Source organism: Prionailurus bengalensis, chromosome E1 (assembly GCF_016509475.1).
Source record: "Prionailurus bengalensis isolate Pbe53 chromosome E1, Fcat_Pben_1.1_paternal_pri, whole genome shotgun sequence".
Lineage (NCBI taxonomy): Eukaryota > Metazoa > Chordata > Mammalia > Carnivora > Felidae > Prionailurus > Prionailurus bengalensis.
This window is the reverse complement of record NC_057347.1, coordinates 24,955,247-24,981,654: the sequence shown is the minus strand read 5'-3', so window position 1 is coordinate 24,981,654 and position 26,408 is coordinate 24,955,247. Positions and strand designations below refer to the sequence as shown.

The 26,408-nt window shown below is 37.4% G+C and overlaps 1 protein-coding gene and 1 long non-coding RNA gene across 3 annotated transcripts in view; one reads left to right on the top strand and one right to left on the bottom strand.

Moving 5' to 3' along the window:
* Positions 1-26,408, top strand: part of USP32 (ubiquitin specific peptidase 32) — a 242,916-nt gene that overhangs the window by 32,330 nt on the left and 184,178 nt on the right. The gene's annotated exons all lie outside the window — the stretch shown is intronic.
* Positions 21,227-26,408, bottom strand: part of LOC122485282 — a 124,558-nt gene continuing 119,376 nt past the window's right edge. Inside the window, exon 2 of the long non-coding RNA XR_006297832.1 lies at positions 21,227-21,437. This is a non-coding gene — a long non-coding RNA (uncharacterized LOC122485282). The remainder of the gene's footprint in view (positions 21,438-26,408) is intronic.

Genomic DNA, 26,408 nt, shown 5'->3' with positions numbered 1-26,408 from the left:
GTACTGTATTTCTCTTGCAGTAAGGAGGAACTGTGTTTTATGAAACAGTATATTTGGTTAGGTGGAATTTTTATTTACTGTCAACCCTTGCATTTTCTTTTTAAAATTTGTTTATTGCCTGTTGGCTTATGTGGTTCTTTGAGGTAAGTATATGGTTTCTTTTAAAAAGTGGGCTTAAGATTCTTATCCACTTTCATAATAGCAATGTGTTTCTAGCTCTGGGAGACAAGCAGTACCCAGCTTTCAACAATAGACTTAAATTAGAATATTTTCAGAATTATAGAAATCAAGAATCAATAGCAAACTCTTACCAAATCTAATTTATATTTATTGTTTCTAAAAGTTTAATAAAATATTCATTTTAGTTTTAAGTGTCAGGATACTAGAACTATTACTATTAAACAAATGAATTAATTTTTTTTAATTTTTAAATTTTTATTTTTTTAAAACAAAATTTTTAAAAATTTTTTATTTTTGAAAATTTACATCCAAATCAGTTAGCATATAGTGAAACAATGATTTCAGGAGTAGATGCCTTAGTGCCCCTTACCCATTAAGCCCATCCTCCCTCCCACAACCCCTCCAGTAACCCTCAGTTTGTTCTCCATATTTATGAGTCTCTTCTGTTTTGTCCCCCTCACCGTTTTTATATTATTTTTGTTTCCCTTCCCTTACGTTCATCTGTTTTGTCTCTTAAAGTACTCATATGAGTGAAGTCATAGGATTTTTGTCTTTCTCTAATTTCGCTTAGCATAATACCCTCCAGTTCCATCCATGTAGTTGCAAATGGCAAGATTTCATTCTTTTTGATTGCCGAGTAATACTCCATTGTATATATATATACCACATCTTCTTTATCCATTCATCCATCGTTGGACATTTGGGCTCTTTCCATACTTTGGCTATTGTTGATAGTGCTGCTATAAACATGGGGGTGCATGTGTCCCTTTGAAACAGCACACCTGTATCCCGTGGATCAATGCCTAGTAGTGCAATTGCTGGGTTGTAGGGTAGTTCTATTTTTAGTTTTTTGACGAACCTCCATACTGTTTTCCAGAGTGGCTGCACCAGCTTGCATTCCCAGTATGAATTAATTTCTTACGTCATTTTGAAACCTACCCTTTGCAGGAGTTTGGGTTCAAGGCCAAACTCTCTTTGATAGCTTCATTCTAGTTTTTCTTATACATGTTTATTCTGTGACATTATTTTTGGTATTTTAATAAAATTACATAAAAATTTTTATTTGTAAAAAATGCCTTTTCTAAATGGATTCTTTTAGTAAATTACTTTATTTCCTGATGACTCAATAACCACTACCATGAAGTCATGGTGTATGTAGAGTAATGAAAAAAGTAATAAAATTTTTGTACATAACTAGGACAAAAATTCCTTGGGAAATATTTAGTGAATGAAAACAGGGAAGGTCATTCTTTAGTTACAGATTAATTGACTTAAAAGTTAAATTCAACTTTAAAATGCAATCTCTTCTAAAGAAGAAAACTCATTTATGAAACTAGATTAACTGAATAATTAGAGTTTGGTTGATAAGGAAAATTGGAAAACAATGAACATTTTCATCATTTAAACAAATTAACTTTCATTTGTTGAAATAACTTTCTTTTCATTTTTTCTTCAAACCATAAACTGGTAATGCTGTTGTCTGTTCTTCTACCTGAGTGTTTAGTGGAATAGTAATGACTTTTTCCTCCATGCTTATGGGTTAGTGTTAGTGTTAGTGTTTTGCCATTTGCTAATAATTTTATAGTTAGGTACCTGTCTAAAATTTGTGAATGAGAGTTTAGGATAGAAAGAATATGTATTATTGCTATTTGAAAATCTAAGATCAGGAAGAATATCTAAAATATTCATGAAAATTAAGTATCTATGGTACATGAGGCCTTTCTACAAAAATTTGAAGCTGTTAGATTTTATTATTATTAAAAATGTTTTTAATGTTTATTTATTTTTAAGAGAGTGAGAGAGACAGCACAAGCAAGGGAGGGGTAGAGAGAGAGAGGGAGACACAGAATCTGAAGCAGGCTCCAGGCTCTGAGCTGTCAGCACAGAACCCAATGCAGGGGTCGAACCCATGAACTGCGAGATCATGACCTGAGCTGAAGTCAGACGCTTAACTGACTAAGCCACCCAGGCACCCCTATTATCATTTTAATTTAAAATTTTCAGATTAAAACATTGTCATTACCAGATTGGTATGCATTTTCTAGTTGTGAAGTATTGGTAAACACTCTTGAGAACTCATTTTGACAGTTGTAAATATGTGAATTTCTTTTTTTTTTTTTTTTAACGTTTTTTATTTATTTTTGAGAGAGAGTGAGAGTGAGAGAGGCAGAGCACGAGGGGTGTGGAGGGGCAGAGAGAGAGGGAGGCACAGAATCCAAAGCAGGCTCCAAGTTCTGAGCTGTCAGCACAGAGCCTGACACGGGGCTCGAAATTGTGAACCACGAGATCATGACCTGAGCTGAGGTCAGACGCTTAACAGACTAAGCCACTCAGGTGCCCCAATATGTAAATTTCTTTAAAGAATTCAGTATTGTCCACACCTGACTCTTACCCATTTATGTGATTTTTTTCTTTTGATATGAGAAAGAATAGCATATGAAGTTCTGAAAGATCGTATATGTTGTTACCATTAATAGTACTGAAAATGACATTTTTGTCATTTGTAACGTATGGCTGCCAAGATATCAGTTTGTTTTCAACAGTAATTCTTCCCAAGTGACAGCAGCATTGAGAATAGAATACTCTATGTTTTCTTATTCCCCAGTTTGCCAAGAAGAATGTTAAAAACTGTATGGAAGAGGACAAGAATAATTCCAAATTTCATTAGTATGTTTTCTTTTGACCAATTTTTTTTTGTTACAAATTACATTAATTACTCTTCTAAGGTAGTTTTTTTGTAATGCCTTTCAGCAAGGATCTTAGTGATACATAAGGATGGGTGAATTCTCATAGAACTGTAAGAAAAATTTCATGATTTCTTAATTAAAAGGCAAAAGGAAACAGCTTCCAACTTGAATATTATGTGTTCGGCTAGTACTGATGGTAGATTATAAAAGGTCTGACTTTTAATTCTGTAGTCATTTGTTGGTGATGTAAATGTGTGTTACTATTTGTGGCTTTCTCATTTGTGAAAACTAATAGGAGGATTGGACATACCCTGTGAACATATTAGTGAATAATAAAGTTTCTGCAAAGGGGAGGAGGTTATAAATGATTTTAAATTCATGGATATTTAAAGTGATTGGCTTAGCAGGTTTGGGGGGATGCTGGTGAAAGGAAAACATCACTGGTTCCTTTAGGGAACCTGAAAACATACGTACTTATGTGTGGGCCTACGTTTATGTGGGCGATGGCCTTCCCTCCTTCCTTCCTGTCTTCCTACATTTTTTGCCTCCCTGCCTCCTTTCCCTCCTTGCCTTTTATCCCTTCCTTTCTCCCTCCTCTCCCTAGAACAAAAGCATCAACACAGATATATATGTTATCCTTATCTCATAAAACTATTTTAAAAATCTTATGAGATAGTCTCTGTGAAAGTGCTTTTTAAAGAGTAAAATGCTATGGATGGGTGAAATAGGTGAGGGGGATTAAAGTGCACTTATCACAATGAGCACTGAGTAATGTATAAAATTGTTGAATCACTATGTTGTATACTTGGAACTAATATAGCACTATATGTTAACTATACTAGAATTAAAATTTTAAAAAGTAGTAAAATGCTAGGTTAGATGCAACAGCTGTTATTAATCTTAATATGTTTAAGGTTAAAGCACTGATGACAACCTGTCATTACATTTTGGTTAAATTTCCAAAGGGATTTGGGCTACTAGATGTTTTGACTAAGCTTTTTTTTCCCCTCTGGCAGAAAAGAGGGTACTTGTAAACTTATATTTTAATATAGTTGAACTGATGAGTGCCATGTTGCTGGTAGTCAGAAGCTTATGAACCAGAAGAATGATAAATTGTGTATTTGATTTGAGAAACTGCTGGAAGCAAGTGAATGAACTAGAAAACTTGTCATCAGCATATGTTAAAAAGTCATTTTGTTATGTTATGGAAAATAAAAGAAGGTAATCAATACTTAAAGGCATTTTTTTCATGACATTTTTAAGACTGTCCTGCAGCATTTAAGTGTACAATAGATTTCTGTGACCATAAACTAAGTGGTGTCTTTTTTGATTTATGTTCTTCTCTTATGGGCAGTTTTCAAAGACACATTCTTGAATTATTTGAAGTTGTTAACTCTAAAGTGGCATGTTTGGTATGCTTCATAATATGAACTGTCATTCTTAGTAGAAGAAAAGTTGTACAACTTGCATGTTTCTTCATTTATACTCTGTTTATAAGTTACTACTGGTTCATTCATTGACAAAGTAGCTTTACTGTGTAGCACAGACTCCATTCTGTATTATTTTTTTCTTCACATATGCTTGTTAATAAAAACCAATAGGATGGTGGAAGCACAATTTTCTCTTAGACTACTTCAATTGTTTTATGCAGTGCAGCAAAGCTTAGGGATACTGGGGAACAGAAGTAGTGGCAGATGGTCCAAACCGACACTCTGCAAAGATAGGGTGGTTCATTTTGATTACAGGCCTTGGCAGTCTGTGAAGTGAAGATATGGAGCCACAATATATTCTACAACCTGTACTAACCATGTGTGTTGTGGTAAAGCCAAGAACAACTTTGTATGGATGTAGAAGAAATGACTGGATCCACTTTTAGTTTCTACAAACCCACACAGAGCAGTACTATCAACATTTTATCTTTGAGCACTAAGGCCAAGCAGTATATGAATTGCCACACTGTTTTCTGCTTTGAATTATAGATGTTATGCTCAGGGATATAAACTAGAATATAATATAGACAGCTAGATTTATATCTTCTCAGTAACAAGAGAAATAGGGATTCATTTTCTCCTTTATATATATGTTTATGTTTAATTTTTTTATTTAAAAAATGTTTTTTAATGTTTATTTATTTTTGAGACAGAGAGACAGAGCATGAACGGGGGAGGGTCAGAGAGAAAGGGAGACACAGAATCTGAAGCAGGCTGTGCTGTCAGCACAGAGCCCGATGCGGGGCTCGAACTCACTGACTGTGAGATCATGACCTGAGCCGAAGTTGGAAGCTCAACCGACTGAGCCACCCAGGCGCCTCTATATATTTTATTTCTTTAAGTAATGTCTACAACCAGCATGGGGCTTGAGCTCATGACCCCGAGATCAAGAGTTACATGCTCCTCTGACTGAGCCAGCCAGGCACCCCTCTCTATTTTAAAGAGCTACCCTAAGATGGGCTATATGGGATTCTTTTAGGAATTTTTGTTTGTTTGAATTTGGAGACTGTATAAACAATAGCGGATAAAAGAAGGATAATTATGGGAATGTAAATTGGTAGAGTCACTTGGAAGGAAATTTGGCAATATTTATTAAACCAAAAAATGTGAATGACCTACTGCTTACTAGAGAAGCATATGGATATGTGTATATATTTCTCCAAGGAGGCATGCCCATGATTTTTCATAGCAAGTGTTGTATGAAGGAAAAAATGAGACACATCCTAACTGTGCAATAATAAGTGAGTAGCTAGTAGGGGCACCTAGGTGGCTCAGTCGGTTAAGCATCTGACGGCTCAGGTCATGATCTCATGGTTTGTGAGTTAGAGCCCCATGTCAGGCTTTGTGTTGACAGCTCAGAGCCTGGAGCCTGCTTCGGATTCTGTGTCCCCTTCTCTCTCTGACCCTCTCTCGCTCGTGTGCTCTCTCTCTCTCTCTCTCTCTCAAAAATAAACACTAAAAAAAAAAAAATAAGTGAATAGCTAGATAGTCTAGTATTATGTAATGGAATGCTATTTAGTACACAAAGGAATGAGCTACATTTATAACAGAGTAAGTTGCATTGTGGTATGTATAATATGATACCACTGTAAGTTTCTATGGGTACTTATAAAAGCATTGAAAAAGATCTAAAAGGAGACAGACCAAACATTGATTATCTCTTGGGAAAGTGTGAGGGACAGATAGGGATCAGGACTAGAGGGAAGAAGTGACTCGGATTTGGCGATGTCTTTAGCCTTATCTATATGTACTGTTTGAATTTAAAAGAAGAATTTATTTACTTACTGCTTGTGTAATAAAAAACTAATTTAAAAAATTATCCCCCAGTACTACCCAATACAGCAACCACTTTATTATTTGCACATTGTCATTCATTTGTGTATATATTTGTAAACTTTTCATAATCTTTGGCTGTTAATATATTATATTACAAACACGTTTTCATATTTCTGTGAAGTCTTTTAAACCATCTGTAACAATACTCTTAAATATTTCTTTATTTAAAAAAAAATTTTTTTTTACGTTTATTTTTGAGACAGAGACAGCATGAACGGGGGAGGGTCAGAGAGAGAGGGAGACACAGAATTGGAAGCAGGCTCCAGGCTCTGGGCCATCATCAGCCCAGAGCCCGACGCGGGGCTCGAACTCACAGACCGCGAGATCGTGACCTGAGCTGAAGTCGGACGCTTAACCGACTGAGCCACCCAGGCGCCCCTTAAATATTTCTTTAAATGAAATTCCCAAGAATTAACCACATGAACATTTCTGGCTCTTCTTAAGTATTGCCATATTATTTTACAAAAGGATTTTACCAGTGTATAATGCTACCAGCCTTGGTGAAGTACACTAACTTCACCATACCTTACCATTCAAATTTCTTTTTAAAAGCATAACAGAGATGGGGTGCCTGGGTGGCTCAGTTGGTTAAGCATCTGACTTCGGCTTGGGTCATGATCTTATGTTTTGTGGGTTCCAGCCCCACGTCAGGCTCTGGGCAACAGCTCAGAGCCTGGAGCCTGCTTCGGATTCTGTGTCCCCTCTATCTCTGCTCCTCCCCCACTCGCGTTCTGTCTCTCTCTGTCTCAAAAATAAACGTTAAAAAAAACCCCAAAAAAACCCAACATAGAGATTAAGAGTATGGACCCTGGAGCCTGACTTTGTGCATGCAAATCATGCCCCTGCCACTCATTAACTATGTGAACTCAGAAAAGTGACTTTGGTGCTTCAACTTCCTCATCTGTAAAATGGGAATAGTAACAATATCTACTCCATAGGATTTTTACAAGGATTAAGTGAAATAATATTTGTAAAACAACTAGAATACTGTTTGGCAAAGAGGAAGTGTTTGATAAAATTAAAAAAAAAAAGATAATTTGGAGGATCTTTGGAACAAGACTGTGTTGTGTACAGGTTGTATCTTATCTGCCTTGTTTGATACTGTGTGATTATTTTTCTAAAATTTGTCACTTTTTGTCATTTGAAGCTAAAACATACTACATAATTATATAAATATGTAATTTTTGAGTATGGGGTATATGTTTTTAAAATTCTTTTTTAATGTTTATTTATTTTTGAGACAGAGAGAGACAGAGCATGAATGGGGGGGGGGGGGGTCAGAGAGAGGGAGACACAGAATCTGAAACAGGCTCCAGGCTCTGAGTTGTCAGCACAGAGCCCTACGCGGGGCTCGAACTCACGGACTGCGAGATCATGACCTGAACTGTAGTCTGACGCTTAACCTGGGGTATATGTTTTTAATGATAAAAAAGATGCATTTATCACGTGTAAGAGATTTTAAGAAAGCCATTGTTTGATTTCCTGCCTTTGGGCAGGTAAATGTTTAAATTACACCTGTTCCAGCACTTTTAGAATTAACATTATAAATTCTGTGTTTCTCATCTGGGTTTCATTTAGTAGGTTACTAAATGAATGTGATTCCAAATTGGATTTTAAGCTGAGGAAGGCTGTGAAGAGATAATACTTGTACTGTGCTTACATTTGCATTATGGTCACATTTAGTGATAGCAAACATCAGATGTAGGTTAGGTTAATGAAAAAACATTTTATTGAGCCCTTACTGTGAGTTAGTATTGTTCTAGAAGTGGGAGTCTGTGAATGAGAGACTAGATAGAACATTTGTTTAATCATTTAAAAAAATCTAAACTTTATCCAAAAATTTATTATACATCAATAATATTTAAGGTTCTTTGATAAGATAAATAAGACCATTTCTTTGTTCTCAAAGAGCAGAGGGGAGATACACAAATTAGAAAATATAGTATTGTGTTAAAACAGAAAGTTTGATACTGAGTAAGTGATTATAAGCAAGGTCATTCTGTAGAAGAGACACCTCTAACTGTAGGTAGCAGGGCACAGAAGCATTTAGAAAAGACTTCTGAAAAATAAGGAAGACACATTAAACCAAGTCTTGAAGGATGTTGGCCCAGTTAGATTAATCGGGATAGTCAGAGGACATTGTAAGGATGATGGCAAGTGAGCATAATATGGTTAGGAAATGCTAAGTAGTTTGGTTTAGCTGGAGCCTTTGTATATATCTCTGCTTCTGGTTCTAAGGTTTATATTTATAATTTTCATCAGCTTATTGCTGTCAGAACCTTTTATTATTTATTTTTTTTTTTTTTAGTAAAAGGTGAAAGATTTATTCAGTCTGAAGAGAAACCAGAGTTGTCTGAACATTTTAGATTCTTTTGTTAAGTGACATTCTTCCTGGTCTTATAACCATGGTATAAGCTATATTTTGTCAGTTTCTGAGATGCCCCAGAAGGTAGAATCAAAGCCTTAGGAAGTATTCTCCTCATCAATATCCTGTTCTCATCTACTTTCAGTGGCCTTTGATATTTGTGATGTACAGAGTAACATTGCCTTTATTAAACCTTGCCTTACTTTACTGATGTTCTCCTTTGAATTTTGCATTATCTACATTTTTCTAGTACCATTTTTCAGTTGTGAGGTTTTGACCTGAAACTGATTTTTTTCTGATTGCTTCCTATACATTTTTACATATTTCAAGTAGCCATTGTCTTTTATATACTTTCCTTGTTATATTAGATATACAGATCTAGTCCAGAACTTGTTCTTTTCTACTAAATTAATGTATCTATACTTAGCTTTGCAATCTACTCATGGTAGCCACAATTTAAAATTTTTTTTTAATGTTTATTTTATTTTTAAGAGAAAGAGAGTGTGAACAGGGGAGGGGCAGAGAGAGAGGGAGACACAGAATCTGAAGCAGGCTCCAGGCGCCCCATCATGCTAGCCATAATTTAATCACTAGTTTGCTTTTTGTGCTTTTCCTGGGTCATATTTATAGAAATTTCTCTTTATATTGTGGGATTTCTTGTGTATTATTTCTCCTTTTGTGTTCAGTTGTTTATATTTTACCATTCTTTTTCTAATAGATATTTTGGAAACTTTGGAGAGATGGTTATTTTTGGCTTTGTTTGAGTTTAGAGTCAAAACAAAATATTGTGAATGCTTAAAGGGATTTGTGAAAATGTAATTTTGGTAGACTTGTTCACTATCGAAGATTAGATTTGTACTATTGATTTAATGAGGTTAGAGAAATATATTGGATTAAACTATTAGAACATGTGTTTTTTGTTCTTATTTTTTTAACTCTAAGAGTGAGCCTAGTTTAAGTACTCTATAGATTAAGTTCTAAAAGTTTATTCAGAATTGTTAACCTTAAAGATAAAACTGCCAGTTATTTTACCAGCAAAAGATAGCTTTATTCAGGAATAGCAGAAAATTGCAATCCAGGACAAACAAGCTATGGCTTGTCTGCAGAACAAAGGATAGGTTATACCCTTTTCTATAGAGGAAAGGAGGAATGTTGGGAGGGCTGTTATAAATAAGTCCATTAGTGGAAACTGGGCGTTCTTAGTGGCTTTTCATTGGCTGAGTTGTGTCTCATTGGCTGGGCTGTTGTTGGGCAGGAAAAAAACTTCCTTCTTTCTGCCAGGATAGTAGAGTAGTATCCACCTGTAAAGTTCCTCTCTTCCTGTTGGGTCTGCAATGGACAAGAGTACTGGGCATGAGAGCTCCCCCTGCTGGCCTCTAGACTCCATTATAAATGATGTTTCCTTTTACTAATTTTCACAGAATTTTACATTTATTTCTCCATAGAAACAGTGTTATGAACGCTGATTAGGTTTCTAGGGTTGTAGCTTTCAGAAATTTTAAGTCATTGTTTTAGCTGAAATACTGTACGTTTGCAGTAAAACAATACTGTGGAATACTAGATGAAGCACAATAACAATGACATTAGTCATATAGAGGGATGAGTTATTTTTAGGGAATTTTTGTTGATTTGTGAAAAGCTGGGGATATATATATATTTTAAGCTTATTTCTTAAAAAAATTTTTTTTAATGTTTATTCATTTTTGAGAGAGAGAGAGTGAACAGGGGAGGAGCAGAGAGAGAGGGAGATAGAATCAGAAGCAGGCTCCAGGCTCTGAGCTGTCAGCACAGAGCCCAACGCAGGGCTCGAACTCACAAGCCGTGAGATCATGACTTTGAGCTGAAGTCAAACACTGAAACCGACTGAGCCACCTGGCACCCCTAAGCTTATTTATTTTTGAGAGAGAGAGGGAGGGCCAAAGAGAGAGGGAGAGTGAGAATCCCAAGCAGGCTCCATGCTGTCAACTTTGAGTCCGAGGCAGGGTTCAAACTCATAAACCATGAGATCATGACCTGAGTTGGACGCTTAACTGACTGAGCCACCCAGGTACCCTGAGCTGGTGATATTTGTATCTGTAGGACTGTTCTTATGTATCTGGGATAGGTTTATTGGTTTTTCATATAAGGCAGATTTTGTACTTTTCAAAACCAGCCTTGTTTTGCCCGGTGAGCTTAATCCACGTTGTTTAAATGTATCAGGTTTTTCTTTTTTTATTGCAGAATAGTATACTATAATATTAATGTATCATTTTTTTTGTTTCTTTTATTCATGAATATTTGGGTCATTTCCAGGTTTTGACTTGCATTAATGAAGTTACTGTGAACACTTTGTATAAATCTTTTGAACATTTTGTATAAATCTTTTGGGATCATATGTTATCATTACTCTTAAGTAAATAGTGTAAAATTACTAGTTCATAGGACAGGTATATATTTAACTTAATAAAAAATTGGTAAACCTTTTTCCAGAGCAGATATACCATTTTATATTGCCACTAGCAATGAATAAGAATTCCAGTTGTCTATATCCTTGCCAACATTTGATGTTCTTTTAATGTTTATTGATTTGGGTGTCCTCTTTTATGAAGTGCTCTTTTAAGTCTTTTTTTTTTTTTTCTGTCTCTCAGTTGGGCTCTCTTTTTTGTTTTATGTTTATTTATTTTGAGAGAGAGAAAGAGAGCACGTGTGTGCAAGTTGGGGAGGGACAGAGACAATGGAAGAGAAAGAATCCCAAGAATCCCTAGAGCTGACAGTGCAGATTCTGCCACGGGGCTTGATCTCATGAACCGTGAGTTAACCAGCTGAACCACCCAGGCAGCCCTCTCTGCCTTTCTAATACATGCTTTCAAAGAAGATTAAGAGCCGGATACTTAGAGATGTTCCTGTGAGACATGGAGGTATAGATATTCAGAAGCAATGTAGTTAATACTCTTGAATCTGGTATGATTGTTTCTTGGATTGGTCAGGGGTCTTAGCAGCATAATTTTTTTTTTAAAGCTTATTTATTTATTTTTGAGTGTGAGCAGGGGATGAACAGAGAGATAATCCCAAAGAGGCTCTGCGCTGCCAGTGCAGAGCCCCATGTGGGGCTCAATCCCACAAACCATGAGATCATGACCTGAGCTGAAATCAAGAGTTGGACGCTTTACCAACTGAGCCATCTAGGCGTCCCTTAGCAGTGGAATTTTAATGATCTCAATTTTGTGTATTTTGATGGACAGAATTCAGAATAGGTATAAAGTTCATTGAATTTAAACTATAGTAAGAGTTTATATTTTGGGCCTGTAGGTACGACCATAACCAAATCTACCATTATTGACCACAGAAACAATTTGTATAAACATTGTAATAAATCCTATGAGCCATTACTTTTTTTGAGGGTAATATTGCTTAGGGATCAAAATCAGTAGTTATAGTGTTAGCATTGTCTTTTATTTGTGAAATTAGTCCTTTGGTCTCACGTATAAAAATTGGAAACTTCTTCCCTGCATTATGGAGGTATTGTGGAAAATGGTGGCTCTCAGAAGTCCTTTAATCTTTTTAGAAGAATAAATATATAATTACTAAAATTATTTCTTTACATTGTCTTATTTAGAGGCAATTTCCTTGTACACTTTTTGTTAACCCTTAAAATTCATACTAACCAATTTAGAATTAAAATGAAGGTCTGCTTTGGGACACCTAGGTGGCTCAGTCACAGTTAAGCATCTCAGGTCATGATCTCACGTTTGTGACTTTGAGCCCCTTGGTGGGCTTTATGCCGACAGCTCGGAGCCTGGAGCCTGCTTCAGATTCTGTGTCTTCCTCTCTCTCTGTCCTTCCCCTGCTCACGCTCTGTCTCTCTCTCTCTCAAAAATAAATAAACATTGGGAAAAAAAAAAAAAAAGAAAAATGAAGGTCTACTTTGAAGGAAGTGATCAATATATGTTGTTAGAGATTTTAGTTTATAGAACAAATAATAGGCAAGTTTCAGAATTTTCAATTTTTTGCCATTTGACTAAAGGTTATGAATATGTGCGAGAGTTTAACCCTTTAACTTTGCTTTACCCTTTTTCATAAGAAAAAACTTACAATACCAGTTAGCCTGAGATACATTCTCAAATTCTGGTGAAGTTGTGTCCTCGACAAAGTCACTAGTGGCAAAAAACTTAATGTTAGTAGGCTGCCTCTTGTCTGAGATATTCCATCTGGGATACACTTTATTTATTTACCTGAAGTGGCTTTGCAGTAACTTTTGCTGTAGGTAGCCTGCCAGAGGGTCTTTTGGTAGGTAAATTCACCAGGCATATTTATAAATTAATGTTGGTTGTGATTTCTTTGCTACTTTCTGCTTTTTGTCTCATCTGTGTTTGGAAATTCTTATTCAGCTTTGGCAGTGAAAAGCATATTTCCCGGTGTTTGTTTACCTCTGTGGTTATCCTCTGATTCAGAAGTTGTTAAATTTTTATCCATTCCTTTGGAACCAAACTGGCAAAACAGCAACTCCTATATTTTAGCGTAAATCTGAATGCAAGACACTACTTTGTCTCTGTGAGAGAGAAACAGTAGATTTTACCTAGTGTCTGCTTTTGAGAGACTTAAAATCTACTTGGAGAGATAAGACTTTACCTTTGGAAAAAAGGTTAATAAGGCAGTACATAATAGGAGTATAGAGGCTTGTTGTGGAATATTTTATAGCCATATAATGAGTAATACGAAGTACTGAACTTTGAGGGGAAAAAGCATACCAAGTGTGGATTACCGTTCCTGTATTTCACATATACATATGATTTCTTGACCGGAAGTGAAAAGAGTGTAGTTACAGGTAAGGTTCAGGGATTGCCCATAAAATGAAAACATCCATCCTGGCACCACAGAAAAAGGTTGATAACTACTGTTATAGACAAAAAAAAAATTGTAAGAGAGATGAACATTCTACTGTTCTTTCTTTTATACTGGGTTTTTTTGGTGCCATCATTAAAGTACATATTTTATTTTCTGTTCAAGGACAGTGAGCTTTAATTTCTTCTTATGACCCTGCAAAAGCCATTTAAAAGCGTCTCCATCTAAATCAGAATGGTGGAATTGACCTATTTATTACTGGCACTATAGAAATTGTGTTAGTCTGCTTGGGCTGCCATCCCATAGACGAGAAGGCTTAAAAAACAGAAATTAGGGGCACCTGGGTAGCTCAGTCCTACTCTTGATTTTGGCTCAGGTCATGATCTCATGGTTTGTGAGTTTGAGCCCTGCATTGGGCTTCGCGCTGATAGTGCAGAACCTGCTTGGGATTCCCTCTCTCTGCCCTTCCCCTCCTCATGTTCTCTCTCTTTCTCAAAGTAAATATATAAACTTTAAAAATTAACTATTAAAAAAAATTAATTATCTTACAGTTCTGGAAGCTGAAAGGTCCAAGATCAAGGTTCTGGCAGGGTTTGGGCTCTGGTGAAGGAAGGCTTTGTTTCTGGCTTGCATATGGCTTCCTTATGTGAGTTTCCATGTGGCCTTTCCTCCCTGTGCCTGAACTCTCAAGCTGTCTGGTGTTTCTTGTTATAAGGATGCTAATCTTACCTTATCTGATCAGGACCCCACCTTTATGGCCTCATTTAACCTTACTTTCTAGCTCTGAATACAGGCTAGATAGGGTATAGGGCTTCAACATGAATTTTGGGGGACATATAAATTCAGTCAATAACATTCTACCCTGGTCCTCCAAATTAATATTCTCCTTGCATCTAAAATCCATTCATTCTATTCTGATAGCCCCCATAATCTTAGCTCATTCCAGCATCATTTCTAAAGTCTGAAGCCTAGAGTCACATCTAAATATTCTCTAAATCCAGACATGGTTGAAACTGGAGATAGGACTCATCCTGAGGGAAAATTTCTCCAGCTGTTGAACCTATAAATCTAGACAAAGTTAGATGCTTCCAAAATATAGTAGTGGGACAGAACAAGGTACACATTCTCGTTCCAAAAGGAAGAAATTGGAAAGAAAGAGGCAAACTTTCCAAGTTCAAAACTTAGCAAGGCAAATTCCATCAGTTGTTATTTTTTGGGAACAATCCTCTTTGGTTTAGAGCATTGGTCTCCAGGTCCATTGGGAAGTCAGTGCCTCTCTCATGGTTCTGTGGAACAGCTCTGCTCCTGGGTACTGGGCCATGGCCTTGCTCTTGAGGCACTGGGTGGTGGCTTCTTGGTTCCCCACTCCCAAACCTAGGAGGCTTCACCTTTTGAAATGAGGAGGAACCAGACCTGCCCTCTGGACCTGTGGTGGGGGTGGTAGCCCTAGTAGCTCTGTATCACCTTTGGGGTCAGTCTTCTCTTTTCTTGAAGGATAATTCATATTCAAAGCTGGATAACTCTATTGTCTCATCCTGTAGAATCCCAGAAGCCTTACAGCTGTCTTTCATTCTATCCCATTTTTTTTTCTGTTCCCTTTAGTCCCAACTGGCAGGATTTCTGCTTCTATGATCCCATCTTTATTCCTGGCTACTGCTGAGGTGGTTGATTAAATCTGTGGCTCACATCCACACTATTCTTATCAAATAGTTGTTCAGCCACACCCTTAGTGTTCTCTTCAGAATAATAAGCTTTATCATTTTTTGTAGTATGGAGAGGCTGAGCATTTTCCAAATCTTCAAGTCTTTTTTTGCTTACCAGTTCCTTAATCTCTTTCCTCTCACATTTTACTAAAAGCTGTAAGGAGAAAACAAGTCTTCAGCAGTTTGCTTAGAAATATTCTATGCTAAATATCCAATTTTGTCACTCAAAAGTTTTGTGTTCTATGAAAACACTAGAACATGAACACAGTTTAGCCAAATTCTTTGCCATTTTTTAACGAGGATAATCTCCCCTCCAGTTTCCAGTAACATGTTCCTCATTTCTGTCTGGTATCTCACCAGAATGACCTTTAATGTTCATATTCCTAACCTATATTCTATTCATGATATATTCTTTTTTAAATGTTTATTTTGAGAGAGAGAGAGAGATCTCAAGCAGGGGAGGGGCCGAGACAGAGGGAGAGAGAGAATCCCAAGCAGGCTCCATGCTCAGCATGGAGCTGGATCCCTCAACTGGGGGATCTGGGATTGTAACCCAGGCTGGAATCAAGAGTCAGAAGCTTAACTGACTGAGCCACCGAGGCTCAGGCACCCCTGTTCATGATATATTCTTTAAGATGGTAAGGACTTTATGTGTAGCTTTCTTTCTGAACCTCACCAGGATTGCCTTTGAGTATATGTATATGTGAGTGTGTGTGTGTGTGTAGCCCAAACTCACAACCCTTCAGGGCTTGACCCCGAGAATCATGAGATCATGACCTGAACTGAAGTCAGATGCTTAGCAATTTTGTCTACATTTCATTGGCCATTTCTAGTTGCGAGGGAAGCTGGAAAGTATAATAGTTTTTAGTTGGGAACATTATCACCTTCAATAAAGTAGGATTCTGTTTTTTGCCAGTTGTCCTTCCAATCTCAATCCCTATAGCTCTGCTTCTTGCACCGTATACTCCATTTATGTCAAACTATTTGCAGTTCCCTGATTATCTGTGCTGCTTCATTCTGTTATATGTGTTTTTCTTGCATGGAATACCTTTTAGCCTTTTTTTGTTTTGTTTTGGTCAGGTGATCCCCTTCACTTAAAGAATCAACACCTCTTTTTTTTTTTAAGTTTATTTATTTATTTTGAGAGAAAGAGTGAGCGAGAGCAGAGAAGGGGCAGAGAGAGAGGGGGAGAGAGAGAATCCTAAGCAGGCTCTGCACTGTCAGCACAGAACCTGATGCGGGGCTGGAACCCACGACCCTTGAGGTCATGACTCGGGCTGAAATCAAGAGTCAGATGCTCAACTGACTGAGGCACCCCAAGAATCAATACCTCTTGGAACCCTTTCTTAGTCACCAACTCAGAATTAATCACTCCCTATTTTGGGACTCCATTTTAATATCTCTGCTTTAACATGTCCTATCTAGTATTGCAGTTATTTGGAGTGTGCCAATCTTCCCTACTAAAATTTGAAGTATTAGAATGTGTGAACTGGGTCTTATTCATCTTGATAGTACCTGACACATAGTAGCATTTAATAAATGACTGTTGAGAAAAATCAGGTAAAAGTACAATTTTTTTTTTTACTTTTTTTTTTTTTTTAACATTTATTTTTGAGACAGAGAGAGACAGAGCATGAACACGGGAGGGGCAGAGAGAGAGGGAGACACAGAATCCGAAACAGGCTCCAGGCTCTGAGTGGTCAGCACAGAGCCCGACGTGGGGCCCGAACTCACGGACCATGAGATCATGACCTGAGCCGAAGTCGGCCGCTCAACCAACTGAGCCACCCAGGCGCCCCTAAAAGTACAATTTTAAAAAAGGAGGAATGTTGTTATGCTTTTAGGCCACATGCAGTTCAGAATTGCCTCTAGGAACTACAGATAATGAATATATAGGATATACAGACTACAACATTAATTTTTTTAAATTTTAGTTTATTTGAGAGAGAGAGAGAGAGAGCGAGCGAGAGCACGGAGGGGAGGGGCAGAGAGAAAAAGAGAGAGAGAATCCCAAGCAAGCTCTGCACTGTCAATGCAGAGCCCAATGCAGTGCTTGAACCGTGAGATCATGACCTGAGCTGAAATCAAGAGCCCAATTGACTGAGCCACCCAGGCATCCCTACATTAAAATGATAAAATTAGAGAAATTTCTGAAATTCCTAGTTGATTGATTTGAAGGTACTTATTGCTTAAAACAAAGTTAAACAGAATTAGTCTCGATAGCTCTGCTTTGTAAATGAATTTTTATAAATGGATTATTTTCAGGTTATGCTTACCCCTACCTTTTTAAAAAATCTATCCTTAGCTACAACTTTCACTAGCTCTGTTTCATCTTTGGTTTTCTTTCCCAGGAACAGTGTCTCCATTGCCTTGCTAAGTCATAACTCATTATAGAAGTGAAGTTGACTAAGGGAAAAGAGAAAAGTTTCACTTAAACTCTGAGGGAAAAAGCCTCTAGAATCTATCTAGATATGGGAGTCGCTTGAAACTAGACTACTTTTTCTCATCCTTTTGCCTTGGACTACATGTCTTTTCTTCTGCCTCCCTCTCCCCTCTTCCCTTTCCCTCTTCCCTCCCCCCTCCTCCCTCCCCCGCCTCTTTACTCCTTAGTCTTTTTTTTTTATGGTTGATTACTTCCATTTATTTAGATTTTCTTTAATTTCTGTCAGTATTTTGTAATTTTTAACACTAAAAAGTTTTTTTTTAATTTTATTTTTTATTTTTAAAAATTTACATCCAAATTAGGATATAGAGCAACCATGATTTCAGTAGATTCCTTAGTGCCCCTTACCCATTTAGCCCATTCCCCGCCCCTACAACCCCTTCAGTAACCCTCAGTTCTCCATATTTATGAGTCTCTTCTGTTTTGTCCTCCTCCCTGTTTTTATATTATTTTTATTTCCCTTCCCTTATGTTCATCTGTTTTATCTCTTAAAGTCCTCATATGAGTAAAGTCATATGATTTTTGTCTTTCTCTAATTTCACTTAGCATAATACCCTCCAGTTCCATCCACGTAGTTGCAAATGGCAAGATTTCATTCTTTTTGATTGCTGAGTAATACTCCATCGTGTGTGTGTGTGTGTGTGTGTGTGTGTGTGTGTGTGTGTGTGTGTATACACATATATACACACACATTTTTTTTATCCATTAATCCATTGATGGACATTTGGGCTCTTTCCATACTTTGGCTGTTGTTGATAGTGCTGCTATAAACACGGGGGTGCATGTGTCCCTTTGAAACAGCACACCTGTATCCTGTGGATCAATGCCTAGTAGTGCAATTGCTGGGTTGTAGGGTAGTTCTATTTTTAGCTTTTTGAGGAACCTCCATACTGTTTCCCAGAGTGGCTGCACCAGCTTGCATTCCCATCCTCCTTAGTCTTTTAATAGATCTTGGATACTGAAGTTCTTTGTGAAGAAATAAATTGCAGTCCCTTTTCCTTCCTTTTTTTCTTTAAGACTAGGTTACTTCTGATTTCTGAAATGGTACCTTTAGGTGTAGTACAGATGGGATTTTGATCTCTCCCAGTTGGGTAGCATATCACATGTTTTTCTTCTGTCTTCTCCTCCCTTTTGATTTTGTACCTTTTCTAAGATGTTAGCTTGGAAGTTTAAGCCTTTCGCTCTGTTTTTGGCTAGATGTAATCTACTATAATGGTTGAGTATTTCTGAAGGAGAATGGTATGTTTGGCTTCTTTAGTAGCACTTCTTTTTTGTTAAGTACTATTTTCTTTAGTACCTATGTATGTAACTTGTCTTGCAAAGATTTGTAAATGTTTAAAAGGGGAGTGAATTCTTCAAGTGCCTATGGAAAAAAGAAAACTTAATACAAATATTCAGTGTTCATTATATGGCAGATTATATACATATATTTTTAAATTTTTTGTTCATTTAAACAATTTTTATGTTTATTTTTGAGAGTGAGAGAGACAGAACATGAGCAGGGGAGGGGCAGAGAGAGAGGGAGACAGAATCCAAAGCAGGCTCCAGGCTCTGAGCTGTCAGCACCGAACCCAATGTGGGGCTCAAACTTATGGACCATGAGATCATGACCTAAGCTGAAATTGGACGCTTAACTGACTAAGCCACTCAAGAGCCCCTGTTTAAAAAAATTTTTTTTAATGTTTATTTATTTTTGAGAGAGAGGTGGGGGAGGGGCAGAGAGAGAGAGAGAGAGAGACAGAGGATCCAAAGCGTGCTCTGTGCTGACAGCAGACTGCCTGGTGTAGGGCTCGAACCCCTTAGCCATGAGATCATGGCCTGAGGTGAAGTCGAACGCTTAACCAGCTGAGCCACCCACGTGCCCCCAGATTATATTTTTAAAAAATGACTATGACAGTATCTCCCATCCCACTTGCTGCTTACAGTAGGACTTTGACACTTTCCCCATGAAAACCGGAATCTCTGGTTGCTCCTCTTAGATCTGGATAGGGTTGTGACTATAGCAGAAGTGACAGTCTTGTCATTTCAACTTTTTATTACATATACCAGTGAAATGTATTTGATTTCCTTTGCATGTTTTTCTTATATATTTTTTAAAATTTATTTATTTTTTGGGGGGAGAGGGAGGGAGAGAATCCCAAACAGGCTCCATACTGCCAGCGCAGAGCCCAGTGTGGGACTTGATATCACAAACTGTGAGATCATGACCTGATCCAAAATCTAGAGTCAGACACTTAACTGACTGAGCCACCCAGGCACCCCTGTCTAATATTTTCTACCTAATCTTTCTCTTCAGCTTTGTTAACTTTCTTAATGTTTTTCTTCCCTTTCTCAATCTTGTCTTCTTTCCCTCTCTTGCATTGTTTCTTTGTCCAGGGAGCAGATAGATGGTAGGCATTTTGGTAAATATTTTTCCATAATCCTGGAAATCTCAAATTGAGGTCCAGTGACCCTTCTTCCTTCTCCTCTGTTATCAGAAAATGAAATAAAATGAGACGGGGTGGGTTTGTATGAGGGTTGATGATATATGGCTCTCTAGGCTTTCTTTTTCAAAATGTAAACTTTTTTCAGTGTGGAAAAAGTTGTGTCTATATGAGCACTGAACACTTAATAGAACTCTTAAATTTACTCTTTAAATAGCTTTCAGATTTGAATTCCCATTTAACAAAGTTTACATCTTGTTATACTTCTTTCACACTCTCACCAGAATAAAACTCAAGTATTTGTTGGCAGATTTTAAGCTTTTAAAACCAAGTACAAAGACAAAAAACAAAACAAAACAAAACAAAACACCGAGGACAATACCTTGTCTTTGTATCCCCCATAGAACCCAGCACACTGTTGCCAATTATATATAAATTAGGTGAAATACACAGATCTGTTTACTTTTTATATTTCATGTGTTATGGGCCACCCAGAATATACTTGGATTACTATGTAACTAAAAACTGCTAGACAATGAAATGCTTTTTCTGCTTGTTTGTATTTTTTTTTTTAATTTTTTTTTTCAACGTTTATTTTTGGGACAGAGAGAGACAGAGCATGAACGGGGGAGGGGCAGAGAGAGAGGGAGACACAGAATCAGAAACAGGCTCCAGGCTCTGAGCCATCAGCCCAGAGCCCGACGCGGGGCTCGAACTCACGGACCGCGAGATCGTGACCTGGCTGAAGTCGGACGCTTAACCGACTGCGCCACCCAGGCGCCCCTTGTTTGTATTTTAAAAACAAATTTAAAAATACCCTCTAGAGATGTCTTGGATTTCGTGAACTCTGAAGTAGTTCTTGTGTTTTATCTATGGGTTAGATATAATAAGCCCCATTCTGTAATCTGTTGCAAAGTAGTCATATTTTTAAAATGAATACATATTGAATTCTTGGTGACTTTAGTTCAAGCAGCTTTTGTATGATTGATTAGGAGCTTTGGTAGATAAATAAAATAGAGCAAGAGAATGTATGCATGCTTTGAGTAAATATCATATTTAGCCCAGCCTGTAGCCAGTGAATACAGATTGACTTACCAGATTGAACCTTTCATCTATTAATATGAACTGACTCCTGACTTGCTTCTTTTATGTAATGTTGGTAGCAAAATTTTTTTTACAAAGGATGATTTTGTTTATACTTTTATGGAATGTTAATGACCTTTTATATTTTAGGGCGTTGATGAATACTCCTAGTAATATGACTTACTTGGCTTTGAGTAAGACAGCACTCATGCTTTAATCTAACACAGTGGTTTTGATACATTCATTACAATGAATGACAATAGCCCTTCCCTTATGCTTGTCTGTCAAGAGCTGAAGAAGTTGTCGCCTTCTTGATATTTCCCTTCTTCCTCTTCTGCGCTCTTTCTTCTTCCCCTTTGTTCCAGTGTTAGACGGTAGCTGGGTCAGCTGGGATGGTAATATTGGTCTATGGTAAGGAGGAAAGAGGATAAGGGCAGAAAAATTTATTGTTGTTTGGCTTTGTACCTTCTTTTTCCAGTCTTCATTTTCATACCTTTTCCAGAGTTAGGAATAGAAAATGAACAAGGTACATCCTCATTACTGCTAGAAATCCCTTCCTCCCAGACTGTAATTTGTTGAGTATCCGTTACTTTCTTGTCTTTGTCAACTCCATATGTCTATATCCATTTTACAGAAGAGTAGGTACAGATATTAAGGAACTTACCCATGTTCTCATAGCTAGTAAGTGACCTTGTTCAATTTAAACACACATATGTTTTCTTTCTGCCCTTAACCATTTGGCCAGAGGTTATCAAATGTGGCAGTGGGCTAGACATATCGAAACTGCATCTTGTTTAAAATTTTTAAAAAGTTAGGGGTGCCTGGGTGGCGCAGTCGGTTAAAGCGTCCGACTTCAGCCAGGTCACGATGTCACGGTCCGTGAGTTTGAGCCCCTCGTCGGGCTCTGGGCTGATGGCTCAGAGCCTGGAGCCTGTTTCTGATTCTGTGTCTTCCTCTCTCTCTGCCCCTCCCCCGTTCATGCTCTGTCTCTCTCTGTCCCAAAAATAAATAAACGTTGAAAAAAAAAAATTAAAAAAAAAAGTTAGTTGCCAACGCTTTTAAAGGAGAGAGCTTTCACACAAACAACACACACACACACACACATATCATATTCTTGGTTTCCTCATTGCTACGTTGCAGCAAATGCCTGGAACTTAGAAGCAGCTGCACCCTGTAGGTATGTGTTCTCTAGGGTTCCACATACCCCACCTGGCCCACTTCATCATTTGTATTGCCCTCCTCATTCATCCCTGTAGGTATTTCAGTTTTTGATCTTTGCATCATCACTCTTTACTAATGCTTGAACTTTTATTCAAGAACAAAGGAGCCACTGAATATTTTTATTAATACAACTTTTCTTTCCAGTGTCAGTGTCAGATCTGAGAATAGTCAGGTGTAGGGGAGATAGCTGATGTTTCTGGCCTTTTCATTTGGAATTATGCATGTATTTTCATTTATTTAGATAATATCTATTAATAGTGTTGGTAAAGGATCAGAGGGAATGTGGTTTAGAAATAGTGGAGAGTACCGAAGAAACATGGGTTTCTTGTTAGCACCCATTACCCTGAAGATGTATTTCTTCAGCAGGACACAGACTGCTTGGAGTGAATTAAGTGTTCACCCCTTAGCTCACCAGAGTACTTTGTTGCCTTTGCCCTGCTCAGAAAACCAAATGATGGGAGAGGATGGGAAAATCTGGGATGGGAGAGTGTCCAGGAAGCCCAGATTGGCGACTAGCACCATTGTCTACATCTGAGGACTTTTCATTTTCCCATCCAGATGGGGAGGTTGATGGCCTTAAAGCACAAGGGGAATTCCAGAAGTTACTTATCTATTGTCCTTCTCATCATAGTTAACTCAAGTCCAGTTACATTAGTCCCAGTCAATTGATAAAACCTGTAAATCTTATCACAGAGTACTGCAGTTTTCTCTTAAAAACATTGTAAGTGGTGGTTAGGCTGTTTATGTTGATAAGTTGCTATATTAGGTTTATTACAGGTCGGATAGGTTTTTAGAATGTCATGCTATATGTGATGAAATGTAGGAAGAATTCACAATAGAGACCTTTATAGAAAGTGTATATGGAAGTAATCACTAGATACTGCTGTTTTGCTGTAAGTTGTGTGTACTAGTGTAGTTTTAGAGCACTTGTTCTCTCTTTTTAGGTGTTCTTCCTATGTGCCCAGCTATGTCTTTTATATTTACTATATTGTCATTATTTATTCATGAGTCTGTCTCTTAGCCATGGATTCCTTGAAGGTTTGTGTTCCGCATTGCATAGCACAGTGTTTGGGCATATGATAAGAGTTCAGTAGCTTTAAAAAAAATTTTTTTTTTAATGTTTATTTATTTTTGAGAGAGAGAGTGTGAGTGGGGGACAGGCAGAGAACAAGGGAGACAAAGAATCCGAAGCAAGCCCTGAGCTGTCAGCACAGAACCTAATGCGGGGCTCGAACTCACGAACTGTGAGATCATGACCTGAGCCAAAGTCGGACCCTTAACCGACTAAGCCACCCAGGCGCCCCCAGTAGCTTTTAATATTATAATTTTTATGATTTGCATTTCAGAATGCTTTTACTGGAAGGATTGTTTCAGTGGTTAATACCATAATCTTTGTTTTATCTCTGTTCCAGTATCTGCCCTTTCTGTGTAATTGCTTTTACTTCTTTTGTGCTACAATCAGAAAGTGATTATCCAGTACTTTCTTTTTATTACCAGATCTTGATATTTGATTGTGAGTTGCTAATTCTTACCAATTGAGTATTTTAAAAACTGAGATGTCTTGAAATCACCAAGGCTTTTTGTTAGATGAGATTTGTGTTAAATTTCCTTGAAAATCTGTTTTGATATGAGAAAATTTCTCCCTTATTCTTTGCCTTTGGTGTTCTCTTGTCTTCTCTTACACTTCCTGTTTGAGGAGGGATTACAGTTCTGTCCCTATAGCTTTCAAAAAGATTTTGGTTGGTTTCTTAACTTTAATGCCGAATGTTACAGATACACATTTGACCCTTGACCAGCTTGGTGGTTAGGGGCACGGACCCCGTGTGCAGTCGAAAATTCACATATAACTTTGATCCCTACTCCCCACCCCCAAATTTTTTTTAAAGTGGTATCTTTAGCCAGTGTGAGGCTTGAGCTCGTGACCCTGCGATGAGGCGTTGCATGCTCCACTGACTGAGCCAGCCAGGTGTCCCTGATTCCCCAAATCTTAACTACTGTTGACTGGAAGCTTTACTGATTACACAAACAGTGAACACGTATTTTGTATGTTGTATATATAATGTACTGAATTCTTATAATAAAGTAAGCTGGCAAAAATGAAATATTATTAAGAAAATCACAGGGAGGGGCACCTGGGTGGTTCAGTCGGTTAAGCACTTTGGCTCGGGTCAGGATCTCACTGCTTATGAGTTGGGGCCCCATGTTGGGCTCTGTGCTGACAGCCTGGAGCCTGCTTCAGATTCTGTATCTCCCTCTCTTTCTCTGCCCCTTCCCTGCTCTCTCTCTCTGTCTCAAAAATAAAGATGAAAAAAAAAAAAAGGCCTTAACCATTAAAAAAAAAAGAAGAAAATCACAAGGAAGAGGAAGTACATTTATAGCACTATATTGTATTTATTGGTATTAAGTTTGTGTCATATGTTTACAAGATGAATTGTCTGTATCTACAACAATGTTCTCTTTTTTGATATAAAACATTGTAGATGTTATATGTATTCCTAACATTTAGGCATCAAAAATGATAATATGAAAAAGACATTCATATTTACAGGTTTAATGATTCATTCATTTATAGTGAAGAAGCATCAAGTATGATTGCTTTGTGGTAGCCTGGTGTTACTGGTATGATTGCTTCACAGTAGCCTACCCTAATGAATTCCTTTTTTTTTTTCTCTTCAGTTTTTAAAAAAATATTTATTTATTTTTGAGAGAGAGAGCCATGAGCAGGAGAGGAGCAGAGAGAGAGGGAGACAGAGGATCCAAAATAGGCTCTGTGATGTGGATTTGAACTCGCAAACTGTGAGATCATGACCTGAGCTGAAGTCAGATGCTTAACTGACTGAGCCACTCAGGTACTCCTAAAGAATTCATTCTAATGAATGAATCATTATGAAATTTTTGTGGCATACAATATTGTAGTCCTATTCATAATACAGTATTGGAAGCATTGTCATATTAAAAAAAAAACAACCCTGTGATAGTCTGATAATGAAGTTTCTCCAATTATGAGAGAGACATACTGTATGTAATATAGTTTTTTGAAAGCAAATTTATAAAACAGTAAGAAAACTTTATTAATACATTATTGATTTTATATTAAATGTCATCATAAAGATAGGCTATCCACTTCCACATGAGTTTTTTGCACACGATGTTCTACATGGTGAATAGTTCGGTGATTATGATGACACAGAAACATCTACAGTTCTTGCTGTACAGTTACTGATTTTCACATGAAGACACATATACAAGAGATAAGTTTAATTTTTTTTAAGTTTGTTTATTTTGAGAGAGAGAGAGAGAGCGAGCACGAGCAGGGAGGGGCAGAGAGCGAGAGAGGGAGAGAGAGAGAATTCCAAGCAGGCTCTGCACTGTCAATGCAGAGCCTGACACAGGGCTTGAACTCACAAACACACTTAACTGACAGAGCCACCCGGGTGCCCCAAGATAAGTTTATTAACTATGACATATAATTGTTTAGTGTTCATTAAGTGGAAGTGGATCGTCATAAAGATCTTCATCCTCATTTTCTTCATGTTGAATAGGCTGAGGAGGAGGAAGAGGAGGGCTTGTCTTGCTGTCTTGGGTGGCAGAGGCAGAAGAGGTGAAAGAAGTGAAAGAGGCAGGAGAGGCAGGCACACTCAATGTAACTTTATGGAAATACATTATAATTTCCATCTGACTTTTTTGCCTTTTCATTTTTCTAAAAATGTCATACAGGAGATGTCAGCATGGTATGGTATCATAGAAGGGTCCTGGTCAAAAAAGAAGTCAAAGCAGTCTTGACTAATTGAAATCCTTCTGCTGAATTGTCTAATGTCAATTTGTTTTCTGGCACTGCTTCTTTTACCTCTTCTTTCTCATCATCTGGCATTGGTTTGGAAACACTTACCTCCATCAATGTGTCTCCATCAAATTCTGCCTTGTGGTGTGATGTCTCTTAGCTCTTGAAATTCTTTAAGATCCCTATCTTGAAACTCTTTATCTCCCACCTTTTTTGCCATATGTACAGACTCTTTCATGTTTTCCTTGATTGGCTCTGTTGTAAATCTTGTGAAGTCATGCATAACATTTAGACACAGTTTTCTCCAGCAGGAATTTATTGTTTCAGGCTTTGATAGCTTTCACTACTTTTTGTGTAACAATGATGACGTCTTCA